Genomic DNA, 22,834 nt, shown 5'->3' with positions numbered 1-22,834 from the left:
ACGGCGTCCAAGAACTGGATTGCATGGGATCCTGCTTCATCATGATAACGCGTCCTCACGCACGGCCAACATCACAATTCAGTTTTTAGAATCTACGGAGGTCATTCTTATGACTCATCCGCCGTATAGCCCTGACCTGGCCCCGTGTGATTTTTTTCTGTTCTCCAGGATCAAAGATCGCATGCGTGGGAAGAGATTTTGCAGCCCTGAAGAAGCAGTAGTGGCTTACAAGAATGAACTTTCAACACTTGAAGAAAAAGACTGGCAACACTGCTTCCAAAAGTGGTTTTCGAGGATGTAAAAGTGTGTACAGTGTAATGGTGAATACTTTGAGAAAATATAAGTGTTAAATCGATTTTAAATATGTAGTGAGCCTCGTAAGTGTTTGAAAGATGTTACGCAAGATGAAACATCTGCCTTACCGAAGGCGTTTCTACAAATGAAATAGAACGACACACGATGATCAAAATGCGTTTGATGATTGACTGTATTGTAAGCGGCGAAAATGTGTCTTCAACATTAGGAGGGACGGGTAAGACCGTTTCCAATTTCTTTTAAGCAACGTTCAAAATATTTATGAAGTTGAAAAACAGTGCTGTGGAGGAGTTGTCTTTTAACATTGGCAAGTTGGCAGATTTGAGGCTTATTCTGGGGGAGGAAGACTCATATTACGGTAAAAAAAATCTGATTTCTGAGGTGAACCTATTATATAAGGTATATCAGGCGATGTAGATGAAGTGGCATACGGAAACAAATCATCACTTTTCTCTCTCACCCGCCCCCCCCCAAAAAAAAATCAAATTGGATTATTGGGGATAATGGTCCCCTCCCGTTCCAAAATTGAGAGGGATATGTCTCCCTCATCCCCTAGATTTGCGCCAGTGTATATTATTGGTTAGATGTATACGTTATTCGCTAACTCTGAAAATGGGTGTGGTTGGTGCACGTAGAAAGTACGTAAGTAGTGTTAAATTCAGACTTTTGTACAAGGGGGGAAATAAAAATTTAAGGGGAGCTCTATTCTAAATTGCAATAGAGCACCAGTAATGTTACAAACAAAAAAGAAAAAAAACAACTCGTGACTTATTGTCTGGTCGGTTGCAATAATCAACATGTGGTTTTTCCCTATCCAACGTAAAGAGTTTGTGTACGTCTGTATTTAATTTTAAAGTTTCTAACTTCGCCTTTATACGAGAACACAGTTTGTTGATTAGAAGAATTAAATAGGGCAACAGAAAAGAAAACTTTTTAAAAATCTTTGCTTAAGACTTGTATTTCCGAAAAAAATAAACAGATAAAAGCAAATATGTCAATGCATGTTTACAGGTGTTCTAGGGGGGGCATATATATTTTAGGGGTCTTAGACCCTCTTTAACATGCCTGAATTCAACACTGCACGTAAGCTTCCTTACTAAAATATTTTCAATTTTTATTTAGCATCTGTCGTTTTAATACCATGTTGTAAATATGATCCAATAGCTCTTTTTCTTAATTTAAGAACTGTTCGTTTGTAAACAAGCTGAAATTTGAGTTTATCTGTAGGATAATGTCGCTGAGATCTGTCAGAAGTGATTGTCGTGAAGATGTAAATATATATTGAGAAAATGTACCTTTTTCTTGTGATTAGTATACATTTGTGATAACAATGGTTATACGCATAGGGTTAACCGCACTTGTGTATGGGAGAAGCGCGCTTGTGGCACTGTGTATTATGAATGACAAAAGTTTGGAGAAAGAAAATGTTAATTTATTGTATTGAAAATTTTAAGAGAGAAAAGTATACACTGCTCCACGCCTAAATTATACTTATGTTTAGATATCGGATAATTAATTATTTATCTGTTTACTGGTTCCTCAAAATACAATGACCTTGGTCAATTGCATTGAAAGCTAAACTTCCTGCTATTTTAATCAATAATGGCAGGTTTATAATTCTCTAGAAAAATTCAAAACAATTGATAACTTACCTTCTGAAGATTACGCAAGAGGTCAGTGGCACACGCAAAAGGTGGAATTCTTTAGGTTGGGACCCTCCGAAATCCCGACTTTCTGTAAATTTAGTCTAATTTTGAGAGTAAGTTTACAAATATTAATGTAACTTATTCTCATGTTGAATTTGGATATCCCTCGAAAATATTTGAACCTTCCGAAATAAATTGATACGTCTCTAGTGACTGTAGCAACATTAAGCTGACATAAAGTGTCATAAAGGCCACACGTTGACTGTACGGTTGCGAAAAGGAGAAGATAAATTTTCGGAAACGTTGAGAGACGCGCCCATTTATTTTTAATAAATTTCATTGTCGAGTTGCACATACCTAACTTCAGTGGATAATGAAGTACTATATTTTTAGCAAACATGTTGAACCCTTTCTCACCTCAGGTAACGTGCTTTCATGAAAATGATATGATAATGAAATGATTTTTTAGGTTGTCAGGTGTAAAATAGGCAATCGCCATCATGACCCCGAAGAATCTCAAAAGTCATGAACCCGAGAAATCTCAGATCGGAGATGTTTCAAAGAAAATTTATTTACTTCAGGTCTTTAAGGCTTAGAGAGAACAGAACATAACAACAAATGCAAACCACTACTAATGACAAGGATGTTATAAATAGAGGATCTGTCCATATGTATCGTCATCCTATTAAATCGATCAAGCCAAAAAAACAACCGAGCATCGGCACGTTTGATTGGCTACTCTCGTTTCCACCATCGTCAGATTGGCTACTTTCGTTTCCGCCATGATTGTTGGCTCAAAACATTGCGATCCTATTGGGAAGAGTGGGCACAGTAGGGGTGGCGAAACTGTGACGTATGGCTTCTAGATTTTGTTGTAAGGGCAGATCCTCTATTTTATAAGATCCTTGACTAATGATTATTTTTTTTAAATAAAATGAAAATAAGCAAATTATTATTAAAAGAAACCGAACAACAATGACTGACATTGAAGAAAATGACCTAAAAACGTAGCAAAAATAATATAACTCATTTTTATACCACAAAAGAGCCTCTAGGGCAATATAATTGGCAATATGTGTATGCCAGGTGGCACCTGTTCTTGTCTTTGTATTGTAACAAGTCGCCACCCGACCATTGCCAACCGAGTCGCCACTCGACCATTATGGATGGATTCGCTTCTGGGTAATCGCTTATACCCCGTTGGAACAATGGACTCGTTCCATAGATGTCTTGGTTGAATGTAATATCACTGTATAAATTAATTTTCATAAGGGAATAGATATGTGTATATATTTGTCTTAATTTAACATTAGAGTATATTAAAAAAAGGAAGTGTAATTTCATGTGAAAATGTTTAACAGAAATTGTTCTATTAAGAAAAGAAAAAAAGGAAAAATGAGAGAGAAAATGACGAATAGCGCCTTTACTAATAGAGATAATACGGAAATCATTCGAATTAAGGGGGCGTGGCTTGGAGCGCGAGGCTTCGTGTCAGGAAGACCTGTTCTGGTCCCTGACTCTTTGCTCGATTTTTAGTGAGTCACGGATCTCATGTTTTTGCTGCTTTCTATTGTGTTCCTTGGTTGTGCAGTAGCGTCGCTGTTTGTTAAAGTGGTCTGCGACGAACAGATTGGTAGTGTGTGCCAAGAAGAAAAAGTAACTACTTTCGCGTGTTGTGTTTCGATAATTATATTAGCTTCGAGCTTATAAGTGTCTTTAGTGAATTTAACCCATTTTTGAGTGCTCACTTAAAAGTCGTTAAAAAAGAGCCGGATCCAAGGGGGACAAAGTGGGATTTGCTTTTAATCCCGCTTATAATTGGAGTTTTTTAGCCTCCTATGTATTCAATTATTGAATACTGTCCTTTCCTTGAGGTTCTGTTAGTTCTTGGAGTTTTTGGCTCAGTGGTTAAATTCGGTGTAATGTGAGATTTAAGAAATTGTTCGAAGCAAACAAATCGAAGTGCCTTGTTAACCGTGTTCCAGTTAACTACTTTTCTGAATGGTATTTAGTATTCCTCAGCCTGGATGGGTTTTGTTATTTAAAGCCTAGTTTTTCCCTATAGAAATATCTGCTCTTTACGCAGAAAATCAGGCTTGGAACTGGAATTGCGTTACTATCAAAATTGGCATGCATTTAACCAGTTTGTTCGAATGCTATGTAAGTCGTTGAAATTGGTCAGAAAGATTGTGCCGAGGACAACAGTGCGACGGCACGACTGAAGGTAACAAGTAGTTTAAAAGGGAATACAATAGGTGAGTGGAATTTTTCAACATATTACTAGTTGTGTTTTGTTCCATGTTTCGCTGTCGTGGGGTCGTCTGTCGAAATTCAACTTCGTTTGGTTTGATTGTCAATCTTACATTCTTGACTAAGTTCTGTCTTCCGTGCTTTAGAATTGCCCTCCGTATATTTTGCAAGCGCGGTGAAATGAGTATGCTGGAGGATTTTTTTTTTATCTTATGAAAGCTGAACTCCAAAGATTATTCCAGTATTCCTTGCAGCTATACTATAGTTGCATTAAGCGGTAATTGTATTTCGATTATGCGTAGATCTAATTTTTATCATAACGAATGATTTCCAAACTTTTTCTCTCTCGTAAAGAATTGCACAAAGAATTTAGATTTGTGAAAGAAAGAACGATAGTTTGAGGTTTTTGAATCGGACTTAATTTGACTAAAGAAATTTGAGGATTATCATTTGTAGAGATTTTGTGAATTTAAGGCAGATAATGGCAGATATATATAGAGTATTCGGAAAATATTGGACCGGATAATTTTCAGTAAATAAGTAAAGGTTGAAGATAAAGAAAAAATGAAATGAAATCTTCGAGTTTTACGTCCCACGCTTATGCCGGTTAGGCTAAAGGAGACGGTGATGATGAGTGATGAATGAAATGGTGGAATGAAAAAAGTGGGAGGAAACGGGAGAACCCCGAAAAAACCCACGCACACGGTGTTTGTCCACCACAAAGTTCACTTGGCGGGGGCTGGGATCGAACCCGAGACCCCAAGCACCTGAGGTAAACGCTTGTGTATATATGTTGATTGTGTATATACACTAATCTAACGCATTAGTATATATACACTTCCGTTAAGTTGTTGTAACATTTTTTTTTAAATTTGAATTTTGGTATTTTTCTTTATATATACATATTAAGTGTTAGCCCTATTAAGTAGATAGAAGAAAGGAATATTGGATTATAACACTTTTAGACGGAGGCAGAACAAGAGTGTCCGTCCTCAAAGTCCCTTCTGCCCGACTAAGCTGATTGAGTTTAAATCAATTGTTATTATTATTATTATTAGTAGTAGTATTTCATCAAGACTTTCGATTTGGATTCGATTGGTTGGTTAGAGGAAAAGGGACGTTACGGTATCTAGAAATTTTGTAAGTCCTAGTTCCGAGAAAATTTTAGAACATTACTTGAGCCATGACAAGATTAATGTTGTCTAGGGGAATAGAAGTTACAATTATAGCAACTTAGTGAATAACAGTCAAAAACATATTTACGTCATATAAGGTGACGTCCCACGAGGATCGAACCTCGGCTGCTGGTAGTTTGACAGTGGCTCCTCGAATTTTGTAAATTTTTCTTATATATTTTTCGGATATGGTGTAGGCCAAAACATAGTCACCCAATGTTAATTGGCGTATATGGTAAGAAGATCGAATAGTACGATTAGGCGTAGTTTATGATGATTCCTTTGACATGTTTGTTCGTGATTGGTTATGAACTTGAGTATCGGAAAAGAGGCAGGATGGCGTAGCGACTTAGAGATAGGAAGAAATCCGGATTTCATTATTTTCCCTATTTTTCTTAATTTGATTATCCACTATTGGCGATTCCCAAATTCCTGTGGTTGGTACAATACGAAGCAAAAAACCAGCAACATGAAAGTTTAAGTTCATTTTAAAACTACGCCTAACAACATAGGCAACCAACCTAACGTCTTTGTGGCACTGATCACGCCAGGATAACCTTCGGCTTTGTCCCCCTGCGCACTTCGTTTGGAGAAAGAAATGCATAGACCACGTGACTAGAAACCACAAATTTCTCACAAGATGGAGTAGTAGATTGGGGTTCTTCTCATTTCTCTTCTCATTTTACATCCTCAGTTTTAAAGAGAGAGAAAGAGAAAAAGGTCAACGTGATAAAAACTAAATAAAGAGGAATATGCAAAATATAATGGAAAAGAAAACGTGCGCATATATTGACAAATGACACATGCACTTCAAAGGAGACCACGACAAATTTTGTTATGAACCATATATAATAACTGTGAAAATCAGCAAACCACAAATACATAATTACACACAGGAAGTGTTATATAACACATATTTATTTAAACAAATAAAAATGCTCGTAGAAAGCTGACAATTTCTTTAAAATCTCAACCATAACTGAAAGAAGAGATTACTTCTCTATTGTTTTTCTTCGTAGCATCCATCTTCATGGAGAAATGAGAAAGAGAGAACATCTTAAGAGATTCACACGTATACAACATCGGAAACTGCTAAATGGAAAAAATTACAGTCTTTGGATGGGATTCGAACGCAGAACCACAGCATTAGAAAGCCCACACTCTACCGATGTAGCTAGTCTGACACTAATACCCTGTTCCTCCATCATTACCTATGAAAGATGGAATGGAGTCTGCAGAAAACTACGTCTAACATGTCCATGACAGACCGCCTATAACCTATGTCTAATTGGTACTTAAAAAAGCTAGCTATACACGTGCATAGAAAAGTAAAATCAAATGAGTAGTTACTACATATCACTTTGTCTGTCTCACTCTATCTCTGACTATAGAAATCGAGGAAGAAAAAGTATAGAGGTGAGAACACAGGAAGAACAAGCAAAAATAAAAGTTTAGGAAACTGAATATCAAGGACAGAGAGAGAGAGACAGAGAGAAAAATAGAGGGAACGGAGCAAATGATTTAATATACATCCGAAAAGAAGGTTCACAACTGTGCTATACATTTAATGTATTAAATACTCTGTTTCTTCTAAATTGCTTGCTAGATGACAAATATTAATTTGTAAAAATGTAGCAAATACCCACGTTGTCTTGTTTCTTACTGTTTCAGTAATAGTGAAAATTGTGGTTTATGCAACATAATAAATTAATAATTTTCCCACAACAACCATGTAGTTGTTGTTGATGATTTTGAGTTTACATACTGAAAAAAATAGGGTATGAGACTGAGTTTCGAACACGAGTCTGCAGGATGGAAAATTAGTCTTCTAACCACTACTCCACAAGGAATACGTTCCGATCAACCCTAACGTTATCAACAGATTCTAATAGTGAAAGTGTTGCAGCGATACCCAGGAAAGTACGCGTACATATTCATATATTTGGTTGCAATTAAGTAGCCCTGAAAAGGGTTGGGAAGAGTGTAGAAGGTATTCTATTTAATATCGGGTATATTCGCCATTGACTTCCTTTACGGCTTCTAATCGCCGACCCATTGAATTAACAAGGCGAGCGATGAAACGTGGAGTGCAACAAAGTCCCCAAGGTTCTTCAACTTGCTCCCATAAAGTTTCAGCTGTTCGCGGTGGATTGTACTACCAACGTTCACGAAGTATTCTTACAGCAGCAGCCCACATGTTTTCAATGGGATTCAAATTTGCACCTCGAGGCAGCCATTCGACTAGCTCGAGATCAGGTTGCCTCTGGATCCATGATTGAACCACAGCTGAATCATGCACGGAACTATGGTCCTGTTGTAGCTGGAGTATGTCGTCAGCAACATGTGCTTTTATTTCAGGGAGCATAAAGTCGAGAAGATCAACATATTTTTTAGCATTAAGTCGGCCTGTAATTCGATGAATACCACCTCCGCCTGCAGCCTTGCATATCCACCGCCAACAGTGAATCGTCACATGATCCATATATTGTGGATCAGTCTGTCTTCCAGATGGGCGATACACACGTGTCGGCCCAAAGTTTCCAGTAGAAAATATTTTCTCATCTGTAAAGACAACAGTGTCCCAGTGACGAGCAATATTTAACTCTGCGAACGCCAGTCTATCGACTTTGTGATCTTCTGTCAATCTCTCCTTAACAGCAGCCCGGAAGGACCTTAAGCCTGCGGCACGAAGTCGCCGTCGGACTGTAGTTACATCACCTGAAAAGACGGTAGACTGCTGCAGTTGTCGGGCACACATGAAAGGCTGTCGACAGCATTGATCAACTAATCGTTGGTCTTGTGTCGGTGAGGACACTCGTGGCCGACCACTTCCAGATTTTAGACCTCCAGTTTCCTCATATTTTTTTCCACCACCTGAACGCTGTTGCACGATGCACGCCTAATCGAGCGCCTGCTTCAGGAACACTCAATCCCGAATGTTCAATAAGAGCGATAACACACTCACGTACAGAATGATCATATTGCGCCATTCTTACATACCAAAGTAAAAGTGCTAGAACGTCTTTGAATATAGGATAATGCACAATATTGCTACACATGACGTCGTATTATGAAAGGCATGCGCAGAAGAAGTAGGTGTGCCTGTAATCAACAGTTGTTGCACGCAAAAGTACTCACTGTTAGTAACAAAATATTTTCCAATTTTTTAAAATCCAATACATTAGAAATTAGTAGCAGTTACTATCTTTCAAGAACATAACTTCCATCGAGTAGTGAGCATAAACACAAACTCGTAACTATGCAACAGTTTACTTCCATCAAAACCCCCGAACCACTTTACAGATTTAATCTGATTTATTTGTGCAATTTAGATACATATAAGATTACGACTTATCCGGGAAATTTGTTCATACTCGTCTAAAACAGTTCTATTCTATTATTCGCCACTCGTATACATTATATGACAAACAACAAAACAGAAACAAGTAAAGTGCAAATACTCTAGACAATATTTATCAAAACGTACTAGAGAATTAAGATATAGCCGAGCGGTTTAGTAGAGTAGTCTACTACCTCTGCCTTCTCGTGTTCAAACCCACCTGAGGTTTGTGTCTATTCTCAGTTTTTTTTTTCTTTTATGCTTTCACAACGAACGTTTTTTCTATAATTCTTATAAGCTATGACTTGCAAACCCTAAACAAAATACACATGTTTATTGTAATACTCTAATCCGGATTTTTATGTTATTCTCTTCTTCTAGCTAGTTAAATTTCGTATGCTTTTATAATCTCGATTAATGCATATTTCTTACAAGTTAAGAATCGAAGTGAGAACGCTGAAATCTAGACCTAAAACCGAACCTATACGACATTGAATTCAAATAAGTAAAACGATGTGATCGACAGTTTAATATTAAGTATTCTAATCACTTTACGACTATATACCGCCACACGAATGCAGTGATTTTACAATAAATTCTCTTTAAGTAATAGTTTGTACGACTATCGTTTTATGTATTTTGCTGATCAGTTTTTTTTCTTTTGCTTAGCAATTTCTTACCAAAACTACATAGTTGCTTCGATTCCCGGCAGCAGCTCATATGGTTCGGATTCCACGTTAATAACTAGGTCCACGTCTCATATGGTCTCGCTGCTGAACGGACGTTAAACTCAAAATCATCAACTATAACTACATGGTTGTTGTGGGAAAATTATTAACTTATTATGTTGCATAAACCACAATTTTCACTATTACTGAAACAGTAAGAAACAAAACAACGTGGGTATTTGCTACGTTTTTACAAATTAATATTTGTCATCTAGCAAGCAATTTAGAAGAAACAGAGTATTTAATACATTAAATGTATAGCACAGTTGTGAACCTTCTTTTCGGACGTATATTAAATCATTTGCTCCGTTCCCTCTATTTTTCTCTCTGTCTCTCTCTCTCTGTCCTTGATATTCAGTTTCCTGAACTTTTATTTTTGCTTGTTCTTCCTGTGTTCTCACCTCTATACTTTTTCTTCCTCGATTTCTATAGTCAGAGATAGAGTGAGACAGACAAAGTGATATGTACTAACTACTTATTTGATTTTACTTTTCTATGCACGTGTATAGCTAGCTTTTTTAAGTACCAATTAGACATAGGTTATAGGCGGTCTGTCATGGACATGTTAGACGTAGTTTTCTGCAGACTCCATTCCATCTTTCATAGGTAATGATGGAGGAACAGGGTATTAGTGTCAGACTAGCTACATCGGTAGAGTGTGGGCTTTCTAATGCTGTGGTTCTGCGTTCGAATCCCATCCAAAGACTGTAATTTTTTCCATTTAGCAGTTTCCGATGTTGTATACGTGTGAATCTCTTAAGATGTTCTCTCTTTTTCATTTCTCCATGGAGATGGATGCTACGAAGAAAAACAATAGAGAAGTAATCTCTTCTTTCAGTTATGGTTGAGATTTTAAAGAAATTGTCAGCTTTCTACGAGCATTTTTATTTGTTTAAATAAATATGTGTTATATAACACTTCCTGTGTGTAATTATGTATTTGTGGTTTGCTGATTTTCACAGTTATTATATATGGTTCATAACAAAATTTGTCGTGGTCTCCTTTGAAGAGCATGTGTCATTTGTCAATATATGCGCACGTTTTCTTTTCCATTATATTTTGCATATTCCTCTTTATTTAGTTTTTATCACGTTGACCTTTTTCTCTTTCTCTCTCTTTAAAACTGAGGATGTAAAATGAGAAGAGAAATGAGAAGAACCCCAATCTACTACTCCATCTTGTGAGAAATTTGTGGTTTCTAGTCACGTGGTCTATGCATTTCTTTCTCCAAACGAAGTGCGCAGGGGGACAAAGCCGAAGGTTATCCTGGCGTGATCAGTGCCACAAAGACGTTAGGTTGGTTGCCTATGTTGTTAGGCGTAGTTTCAAAATGAACTTAAACTTTAATATTGCAGATTTTTTGCTTCGTATTGTACAACCACACTATCCGCACAATACGTTTCCCGAAGTAAACCACAACCATCAAAATTTAACTTAGTTGTTTACGAATTTCCAGGATAATTTCTGTCACCCTCTTATTCCTGGAGCGTTCAAAAGAATGGAATTTTAATTTTCAACTGAAATAATAATGATTCTGAATCATTGATATATATTAATGATTCAGAAAATTTAAAATTATTTATAAATTATTCCATACAAAAATATCTCTTGCAATATAATCACGGCTTGAAAATAGTATTATAATCAAAAATTTATACCAAAAGGTTCAGCCGTTTCCTCGTGAAGAGGCCATACGTATTTCCTTTTACATTTTCATTTTCATATGCAGAGATAAAACCAAATTTGTTAAAAGAGAAGTATCTATACATAAGATTTTGCGGAAGTCAAATCAATTTGCCATTCCGGGGGGCGCAGGGTGGCTCAGTGGTAGAGCGTTCACCTCCGGTGCTTGGGGTCCCTGGTTCGATCCCAACTCGCGCCGTGTTGACTTTGTGATGGACAAACACCGTGCTCGTGGGTTTTATCGGAGTTCTCCCGTTTCCTCCCACTTTCTTCATTCCACCATTTCACTAATTTCTCATTATCACAGTCTCCTTTAGCCTAACCGGCCAATCCGTGGGATGTTAAACTTAAAGATTTCATTTCATTTTTTAATTTGCCATTCCAAAGCTTAATGTAAATTCCATTCGATCAACTTAGTTTTTCTATGTATGACATTGTTATGATTTCAACGACATTGTAATGATGTATGTATAACATTCAAGATAAATATTAAGAATATAATGTGTATGTAGAAGATTTTATGTTTTAACTAAAATCAATTTTGCTACTACATAAGTCATTATTATAGAACGATTTGTCCAAAATCCATGAATGGAAGAGGACATTTTCAAACATTTCATGATAGTAGGATTATCTCGTAACATAAGGAAGGAACTTTCTTATTTAGTATTTCTATGATTTGATAACTCCGAAGGTGGATATGATAGGATAGGAAAGTTTGTCAATGAATTTCCATGCAAAATCAATCCAGTGTTGACTTTTACCTCAGTACTTACCTCACTATGATACAACTTTTAACTGTCATCTAATCTTTCACTTGGTCCACCTAAATCTTTTCAAAAAGTTTTCTTTTAATTTCTTAAAGTAGATTATAAAATAACATAATTTTGCTAATTTCCTTCCTTCGTTGAAAAACAATACACTCATTGAGTTCTAGAGGTCAAGATGATTGGTAAGATACAATATGGTTTAATAAGTTCTTCTGTTCAATGGTAAGATTTTAGAAAACAATTACATTCAACACGAAGAATCATGTGGAATGATTTTCAGAACTGGAAAATTGAATTGTTGAGGGAATATTATATTTTCTTTATTTCTCACAACAACAAAAATAGTGCAAAAGTTTTTTTTTATTACTACTATGACGTCAATTACAACGCTATAGATAAAATCATACAAACAAACGTTATAATGGTATGAAGCTTTCAGTACTAAGAGCTTTTTGCAGTAAATAGCGTGGAAACGTTTTAATACCATTTGACTGTGTATGTGTGTGTATGTCAAGGTTCATGTTACTTCTACAGTATTTTCTTGTCCACTAGTTTCAGTTCTTTCTAAAAAAAATCAATTTTATTACGTAAAACCAGCGCATAGATAAAAAAAGGCAGAAAGAATTAGTAATTAGGTTTTCTATTAAACGTTTCATAGTCAAAATCTTTACTTGATTTTACGGAGAAGTTTAATTAGCTGAATATGTTCTGAAAAGTTTTAAATAACCCAACATTAAAAAAAAATCAATTAGCTCAACATTTTACAAAAAGTCTAGTTCTGCAAAATTTTATTGGCTGAATATTGTATGGAAAGTTTATTAGTTGGCCATTTTCCTTCAAGTTAAGAGTAAATTTTAAGAAAAGATTTATTATCTGAATAGTTTACGAAGAGTTTAAGTTTCTGAGCATTTTATGAAAAATTTAATTAGCGTAAAAATGTATGTAAAGCCTTACCAACCGCTATCCGTATGGCAACTTACTGTTAGTTAAACATTGTGTTAGCGTACACACCTTTGGCGTTTGAGACCCGGGTTAAATTCCCGCCGAGAGCTCATGTGGTTCGGATTTCACGTTAATTAGTAGGTCCACGTCTCATATAGCCTCGATGCTAAATGGGACGTTAAACTCACAATCAACACAACTCATTAAACACAATTCAATCTTGAGCTCCTCCGTGGCTAAGCGGTTAGCGTACGCGCCTTTGGCGTGGGAGATCCGGGTTCGATTCCCGGTGGGAGCTCATGTGGTTCGGATTCCACGTTAATCAGTTGGTTCACGACTCAAATAGCCTCGCTGCTGAAAGGGACGTTAAACTATAATCAACTCAACTCAACAATTGAATATTGTCGTCAAATTCTGTATAGTCCACTACGATTGTAATCCGGAAAATCCAGAATCACTCAGACAAGTGACTCAATGGAATTGGTAATTTGAACGGGTCTGTGATTTAGATTGAGCCGGTAGGATCCAGACAGGCCTGGTGTGGCATGAGGACGACAGAAGATTCTCATTCTCCCAAAGGGAGTATGTTTGCACTGCTAATATATTTTTAACAAATACGATTTCTTTTTCTTTCCCTCTCTCTTCCTATTTTCTCACTAAATATTTTTTTCTCTCTCCTTTCTCTGCTTAATGAGATATATTGATCGATTTGATTGGGATAAAACCTGTATGTCTCATATTCGGGCACCTTTTACCCCGTTAAATGATAGTAACATTGTAGAACTGAACTGTATTGTAATGTACAGTAGCACGTGCTAGCGTTTGCAATCAACGACACCTGCTCTTGTCTGTAAATATCAACAAATACTACATCTCACGTGGAATTACTACAAGAAGCAGACCAAGGATGTTATAAAATAGAGGATCTGCCCATACAACAAAATCGTGAAGCCATACGTCACAGCTACTCTGCCCACTCCGCGCCACTAAGATCGCAATGTTTCGAGCCAACAATCATGGCGGATACGAGAGTAACCAATCAGACGTGTCGGCTCAGACGATGCTCGGTTGTTTTTTCGGCTTCATTGAGTTCATATGATGAAGATACGTATGGGCAGATCCTCTATTGTATAACATCCTTGAAGCAGATGACGGACCACCAGCACCACCTACAAGTCACATGATGACATGAGAGCAGCAGCGCCACCGCCGGCAGAAGCGCCCATTTATTGGAGAATATCCAGCGGATCGGCACCATCGTCGATTGCTCTCCCATCCTCTTGCTTGCCTGGAGTAATAGGAGAATCCAACCTCAAAGCCTCTAGTCTACTGCGGGACTCTTGGATTCCCTTCTGCCTGTCTTAGCCTGCTTCGGGGCTTTGTGACTTTTAACCCCGTCACTGCTTGCCAGGAGCTTCCTACGCCACTCTACCTAGCTTGCCCAGAACTCTGTAGAGATTGTGTCCTTGGCCGCACAGGCTACCTAATTTCTACCTCACAATAGTGAAAACTTGTATTAAAGTATTTCAGTAAAAACAATTGTTATTAGAGGATTTTTAAAAATAAACCGGTAGTGGAAGTCGATCTCGGACTCTGATTTACTCAAAATAGCTCTACCTACTCCTCTACTAGCAGAACTTTTACAGCATTAATTTATCATTTTCCTGTTTATGAAACGTAATCTTCAAAACGTCAGTAATGCTTTGCACATGTTCTTTTCTGCAATAACTCGCGATGACACGTGCGGCATTACAGTTTTCATGTGAAAAATAAATGAAAAGTGATATAAAAGGGGAAATGAAACGATGGAACTTAAACTTGCTTAATAAATTTTGGAGAGGTCTGTAAATACAAGCATACCCGTTCGGAAGTTTGTAATGGAAAACATCGTGTCCGTGGTACTTTTGGTAACGGTTTTATTTTAAGTCTGTTACGCATAAACTCTCGACTGTTCACAGTATTATGTGTGGTTTCGTCTCATGCGCAACTTATGTAGCTATAATAAGTATGTTGGATCATCTTCTACTTGCACGCAAATTTCTACCCTGAACTTAGTATGATAGTATATAGTAAAGACGAGCAAGATTCACATTACTTATAATGTACGTAAATAATTAAAATATTAAGCTGGTTTATGCCTCGTAAAAGCTCCGTAAAACGACCACTTTAAACCACATTCATAATTATTGTAGAAAACTAAGTTTCTCATTTTCTTCCCAAGTACGTTTCTGGGTGTTAGCAAGAATAAAATAATTAATGAAAAATATGTTTATAAAGTATCAATCCGCTGAGATAAATGTCAAATTTATCACTTAAAGAAAGGAGCAATCCTCAAATGAAGTTAATTATTAAACATTAATTTGTCAGCAATTCCTAGTGTTTCATCTCATAATGAAACCATAAAGGTTACTAGACGTCCAACTAAAACTCAGCAAAATATTTGCTGCAAAGTAGAACAGTAACATATTTCTCACTATATTTTGTAAACTTACAATAAGTATCTTTACTTTCTTATTTAGAAATGTTTATTATGACACTGATTGTCCTTTAAAGTCAAAATAATTCTGAATACTTGTATGTTTTATTTAATAAAATGAAACTTGAACCAGAATTAGATTCTTTAACGAAGAAATCATTTTTCTTTTTTTAAATTTTCAAATCCAATCAAATGAAAGATCCTAAATTATTGAAGCATGGGTGTGACAATATCAATTAAATTTTAGAATATATTAAGCCTAATTTCTATAAATCATAGTGATGAGCGGGGTGATATTGGTCTTGCACATCTAATCTTGGTCTTGGTCTTGCACATCTAATCTTGGTCTTGGTCTTGCACATCCAATCTTGGTCTTGGTCTTGCACATCCAATCTTGGTCTTGGTCTTGCACATCCAATCTTGGTCTTGGTCTTGCACATCCAATCTTGGTCTTGGTCTTGCACATCCAATCTTGGTCTTGGTCTTGCACATCCAATCTTGGTTTTGGTCTTGCACATCCAATCTTGGTTTTGGTCTTGCACATCCAATCTTGGTTTTGGTCTTGCAATCCAATCTTGGTTTTGGTCTTGCACATCCAATCTTGGTTTTGGTCTTGCACATCCAATCTTGGTTTTGGTCTTGCACATCCAATCTTGGTTTTGGTCTTGCACATCCAATCTTGGTCTTGGTCTTGCACTGGAATCCTTGGTCTTGGTCTTGCTTGCAAGAGTCCTGCAAGTCTTGCTTTTAAGAAATCTTATGGTTTTCATAGGTAAATTTTACTCTGGATATAAGGAATAATAAATTATACAATGCGCCAATAGTAACGGAAATACAATGTATGTTTCTAAATGGAATATAGTTTATCTTCGTGTATGTATAATGATAGTGTACAACATAGGCGATGACCTTTATTTTTTCAATGGGGGCCCACGCTTCATTTCTTATACGATAAATTACAACGATATATATTAACAGATCCAATACTCTATTGGTTCCGAAACTGGGGAGGCTACCCCTGGGAAGCATGAAAGAAAATCAGGACGTCACAGATTATTGAAATGCCATGAATTGCAAAATTATTTTTACACTCTAAAAGGCGTAAGATTTTTTTTTATTTTCAAGCACGATTAGCTAATCTTTGTATTCAAAAAACTTCGAATTAAATATTGAGACTTAGTTTTACTGAATCCAATATGTACCCTATAGGCAGAAACATGGACGTTACGCAAAAGCGATGAAAAAATTGGAGGTTTTCGGAACGTGGGCTTAGAGTAAAAAGGAGAGAATTAGCTGAGTTGAGCGGAAAATAAATGAGTTGTTAGAAATAATAGTAGTATTGAAGAAAATAAGAATTATATATGTAATTAAGAGGAGGAAGAGAAACTGGTTGGGACATATTGGCTGAGGAGAAATTCTATTATGAAGCAAGTGCTATAGGGCATAATGGAAGGAAAGAGAGGGAGAAGACGAAGACTGTAGTTGAAGGAAAGTATTAAAACAGAAAATTGTTGCGTCAAGACGAAGAGACTAGCTGAGGACCACCGTACATCGAAGCTTCTCAGTTGCAGCAAGTGACCTGCTACTAATAGCAGAATGACTATGGTGATGATGATATGTGTAACAATATTGACCAAAAAGAGAGGAAAAAATAAAATAATGATTGTTATCAAACCTATTAATATTTTACAATAATTTGAGTGAAAACTGAAAACTGGTCAACTGTCTGTTTTTGTGTAAACTCAATTTTCATAAATACTTTTGACCTATATTAGAAACACAAAATAACAGCATCAAACTCCAAGTTATTTGTAATAACTATACAAAATAACTCTCATTTGTGAATATGGATTGCTGTACAATGTTATATCGCTTAATCCTCGATGTGCCTTGATATATCTAAGGAAGCTAAAAGTTATATTGATAAACAATTATTCAACGTATAAGCATCTGACCATGAAGTCAAGCTTCCGGTCACATACACTAAGTTTTAGTCAATGTCATAAAAATGTTATTTCGATATTAATTTCATGAGCACACATTAAAAATTTCCAAGGGATGCTTGAACCTCGGAGCCAAATTGGCACTGATGGCGTACGGAATTACCGGTGTTCAATATTTCTACTACATTTCTCTTTAGTTCTGGAAGAAGAATACCACTAATATGTTTAGAAATGAAATGAAATATCTAGTTGAACGTTCCACGATTATGCACCGAGGGTAAAGGAGACGGTGATGGTGAGAAATGAATTAAATGGTGGAATGAAGAAAGTAGGAGGAAACAGGAAAACCCCGAGAAAATCCACGCACATGGTGTTTGCCCACCAAAAAAATCACATGGCGCAAGGTGGGATCGAATCAAGGACCCCGTGCACTATAGGTGAACGCTCTACCACTGAGCAGGTACTTGTGCAAGACTCTTGCGCAAGAGTCTTGGTCTTGCATGCAAGACTCTTGCGCTCATCACTAATAAATTATTAGTAAAAATATCATCAAAAATCAAAAACAAAAGTTCAGTCAATGATAAATATCTGATCATTGCTCTAAAGATGGATTGTGTATTTTGCTAGATCTGAGGTGATCAAGCAGAGATGTTGTGTAGCTTAAAAGGAATGCGGAGAGAAAAGCTGGTTTTCTTTCTTCGTATATGTTAGAAATTATTTCTTCGTACGTGTTTTCAAAAGATGATTGAAAGGTGGTATTTAGTTCTTAATGTAAACTTACAAACTCATACTTCAGTAAAAGTTCTAACAGATAATTTTTGCTTTACTGCTTCAACCTTAGCATCTGTGTGTGTCTAAGTACTTCACTCAAAGTTTAATCAAAGTGGGTTAATCCATCTGAAGTGGTCCAAAAATTGTGAAAATGGTTGCTCGACCATCTCCGAAAATTCTAAAAATTTGAGTGTGAGCAACCTTGTGTATGAGAAGGTCAATAACATCATTCACTTTGTCGTATGTACGAGTGCTCCTGAATGGCGGCCATCTTTGTTGTCGGTGCAGTGCCAATTTTTACATTTGCAAACGTTTACGAAAACTACAGTTGCTCAGGACGTACGTATCAGACGAACACCAAATAAAAACTAATGTTTAGAGGAAAGACTGAGGTACACTGTGAATATAAACTTGGTGACCACGGTGAATAGCGCGGTCCAGTTCGATGATAGGTGTCGCGAGTGCAAGGGGGAGCTAACCTCCTTACCATATAGACGTGGCAATGATCATGGAGCTAGAAAGGTGGAACAAATGCCACTCGCAACCTTTTTGACAACTGAACACAAACAAAGCGGGCCTAATTGCTGCACCATGCATAGTTTTTGAGATTTAGCATGAAACATATTCAAACATTTAAATTTTTCCGGGATACGACCATCGTCACGCAAGTGCTATTTTTGCGTTTTTATCATGTCCTCCCCTTTTGCTCCATGTAATATTAGTCATGATTTTTTTGCAATAGTTTATTCACATACAGAATTACTTTGTGGCATAAGCAGCAATTTTTAGAACTTTGCCCTCCTGAGATATTAGGCCCCAAAAATGGCATCAAAACCACATACTTCAACTTTCGAATCCCCATAAATCTATGGTGTCAGTAGAATCGTAAGTGTGGATATTTCTGCACTCTTTACATGCAACAGTATTCAGAACAAAACTTATGACCCCCCATTTTATGCCATTCCAATTACAGCCCCTCTAAAATTGTAATTTTCTGTACCTTTTCTTGTGATTTCGTATACCTGTATATTTATGTAGAAGCAAAAGTATATGTTCTTCGTGTGCCTCAGCCTCTCCTGTAAACATTTGTTTTGTTTGGTGTTCGTCTGATTCTTACATCCTGAGCAACTGTAGTTTTCGTAAACGCTTGCTAACGCAAAAATTGGCACCCCACCGACAACAAAGATGGCCGCCATTCAGGAACACTCGTACACATGACAACGTGAATTATGTTATTGATCTTCTCATACACAAGGTTAATCTCACTCAAATTTTTAGAATTTTCGGAAATGGTCGAGCAACCACCTCTGGACCACTTCGTATGGATTGACGCAAGTATAAATGCATGAGAATCCTCCAAATTTAACAGACCAAACATGTAGAACAGAACATTGTAAATACAGGGTATTTCAAAACAACACGGACAATGTTTAGGTGATTTTCATGACACCAAGATAAAGCAAAAGGTATAGACAAACCTGGGTGCACAAATGCTTCCTTTCGGAGTTATAGGCTGCCAAAAACCTGAAAAAACGAACTTTAAAAGTCCATAACTCCAAAACTATGGGACCTACCGTAGTCGGGTCAAGACTTCACTTGGAAACTCATATGTGCGCTATCCAAAAGTACATGTTTCAGAATCCTGCGGTACTCAATCAACCATTTTTATAGAGGGAGTTTGGCTACAGGTATATAATTTGAAGTACTCACCAACTATCTCTATAAAAATTGTTGCGGAAGTACCGCAGGGTTCTGAAACATAGATATTTAGGTAGGGCACATCAATTTTTAAATCAAGTCTTGACCTGACTACAGTAGAGCCCATAGTTTTTGGAGTTATGGACTTTTGAAGTTCATTTTTCCTTGTTTTCGGCAGCGTATATCTCCGAAAGGAAGCATTTGTGCACCTGGGTTTGTCTATATTTTTTGTCTTATCTTGGTGTCAGGAATCACCTCCCGAACGTTGACGGTGTTGTTTCGAAACACGCGTATATATTCTGTTAAGTTTTTCAGTATCATATGTGTTCAAGTGTTGTATTATTTCTGAGTAAAGGAAGTCGAGTAAACACGATATTATATTTCAAAATTTCAAGACACTGTATTTTGGTTCGGAAATGTCATTCCGGAAATCGGACACGTGAATGTTCGAGTTCCAGTAAGGAACATCGTTATTTTAAAAAGTGTGCGGTTCATTTAAAAGCTGGTATTTCGGCAACTTCTTGTTGAATAGGTGTCTTGATTGTTGTTTATCCAAGTCACCGGGATCGTCTGCATTATAGGGTCTGACCAGATAACTGGACCTGCTTTGGTTGCCAGATCTATCCGGTTCAGACTGGATTTGAGGATTTAGATCTATACTAGGGAAACCCAGGCATAAGCCGTGACCCGAAAGAGCTATGATTACACATGGTTCTTATAACTAAAGTATTCTTTAGTCTCCTCTCGAAATTGCCAGATAACAAGATCAAGACGGCCATTTGTCAATCAAGATCAAGACACATTTCAGTCTCGTCTCGAATAATGACAAATTTCTTAAATTTCTTTTACTCGAAATTTATAACATTGTTATATTTTGTGTAAGTTAACGAGACGCCTACTATTGGATGACTGTAGTCATAGCCTTATAAAGGTGAGAATGAGAACCTCTTCTTTATCACTTGATTGTATTCATATTTCTAAACATTTCTTTTTATTAACCAAGAATAGTTCTAAATTGTCCTCTCTCTTTCTACGGTAACTGCGCTTTGAAATACGATTATTTGTAGTACAATTTGGTATTCTGTGTACGGGACGACATTTTAAACACAACGATGTACCTAATTCTCACCACATATAACCTTACTTGCCCCAGCTATAGTTGTAGTTTAGTAGTCAGGGAAATTGGTGAGGTTCATTAACTTAGAGTTCTAAGAGAAAGCTCCAGTAAAACATACAGTATATTAAAATTTTGTGCACCAGATCTCTTGTTTTGTGCACCTTCAGAAACCGATACTTTTTTACAAATTATCCAACTGCGTGTCAGATCTGTGTGTGTCTGCCCGAAAATTCAGAAAAAACATATCAATTCCTAGGATGAGTTCTGTATAGTTTTGTGAATCATTTTCCAAGTTTTGTGTACCTCAGATAACAGAGATATGTAAACTCGAAAATAGTGCGTATGCCAAACACTAGAGTTCGCATTAAACTGTTTATTTCAGTAGTTATATCAATTCCGGAGTTTCGTGGACTTTAGGTGACAGATGTATGCATAGGGTCTAGGTCAAAACCCCCACACTCAAGAAATGTCGAAACGCCCGCACGATCGGTCATAACTCCCACACAAATGGACAAATCTTCCAAACGCACGAACGGTCAAAACCCCCACAGCCAAAGCTCCCGCACTCAAGAAATGTCAAAACGCCCACACAATCGGTCGTAACTCCCACACAAATCGACAAAACAGCCACACATAGCAACGGTCATAATCCCCACATAAATGGACAAGACTCCCTGTTCCCTGGGAGTTTTGACCTGTTCCCTTTAAAATTACCTTTTCAGTATTGTACAAACTCGCGTGATTGGTATACACACTTTTTTCGTGTCTATATTTCTTTTATCTGAGATACACAAAGCTTGGAAGATGAACAAAATTGCAGAAAACGAGTACTAACGACAGATATAACTGTTTCTCTAAACGGCATCAGCCGAACTTCAGTATATGCATAGGGAACAGGTCAAAACCCCCACAGCCAAAACCCCCACACTCAAGAAATGTCAAAACGCTCATACAAACAGTCGTAATCCCCACACAAATGGACAAATCTCCGAAATACACGAACGGTCAAAACCCCCACAGCCAATACTCCCACACTCAAGAAATATCAAAACGCCCATACAATCGGTCATAACTCCCACACAAACGGACAAATCTCCCAAATGCACGAGCGGTCATAACTCCCATAGCCAAAACCCCCACACTGCTAATCGGTCATAACCTCCAACGGTCATAACTCCCACACAAATGGACAAAAACCCCACACATAGCAACGGTCACAATCCACACATAAATGGACGAAACCCCCGCACAAATGGACAAAACTACCACATGCAGAAATTGTCACAACTGCCACACAAATGGACAAAACCTCCACACAATCGGACAAATCCCTCACACTCTGAAATGATCCTGGTTGCATCCTTTTTAATAACATTTTTTATTCCACTTAAACTGATGTTGCAACTATTGCACTGTTTTCTAATGACAGAAACACTAAAGTGGGCGTCATAAAGAGCCGGAACAAAGACATGCAATCACGATCATTTCAGAGTGTGGGGGATTTGTCCGATTGTGTGGGGGTTTTGTCCATTTGTGTGGCAGTTGACAATTTCTGCATGTGGGAGATTTGTCCATTTATGTGGGGATTATGACCGTTGCTATGTGTGGCTCTTTTGTCCATTTTTGTGGGGGTTATGAACGATTGTGTGGGCGTTTTAACATTTCTTGAGTGTGGGGGTTTTGACCGTTAGTGCGTTCGGGAGATTTGTCCATTTGTGTGGGAGTTATGACCGATTGTGTGGGCGTTTTAACATTTCTTGAGTGTGGGGGTTTTGACCGTTAGTGCGTTCGGGAGATTTGTCCATTTGTGTGGGAGTTATGACCGATCGTGTGGGCGTTTTAACATTTCTTGAGTGTGGGGGTTTTGGCTGTGGGGGTTTTAACCTAGACCCGAATATCCACGAGTGGAGTCCCTTCGGTGTGCAAAAAGCGAATTACGGAATGAATTTAGCACTTGACCCGAACAACAAAATGGACACC

The 22,834-nt window shown here is 37.3% G+C and overlaps 1 protein-coding gene across 1 annotated transcript in view; it reads left to right on the top strand.

Moving 5' to 3' along the window:
* Positions 1-3,480: 3,480 nt before the first annotated feature.
* The window catches only part of LOC145673388 (uncharacterized), a 498,181-nt gene continuing 478,827 nt past the window's right edge, over positions 3,481-22,834 (top strand). The window contains exon 1 of the mRNA XM_081743046.1: positions 3,481-4,216. The gene's annotated coding sequence lies outside the window, so the exon portion shown is untranslated. The remainder of the gene's footprint in view (positions 4,217-22,834) is intronic.

Source organism: Thermobia domestica, chromosome 16 (genome assembly GCF_964235325.1).
Source record: "Thermobia domestica chromosome 16, izTheDome1.hap1.1, whole genome shotgun sequence".
In the NCBI taxonomy this organism is placed as follows: Eukaryota; Metazoa; Arthropoda; class Insecta; order Zygentoma; family Lepismatidae; genus Thermobia; species Thermobia domestica.
The sequence above is the reverse complement of the archived record's forward strand: the minus strand, read 5'-3'. Positions and strand labels throughout refer to the sequence as shown.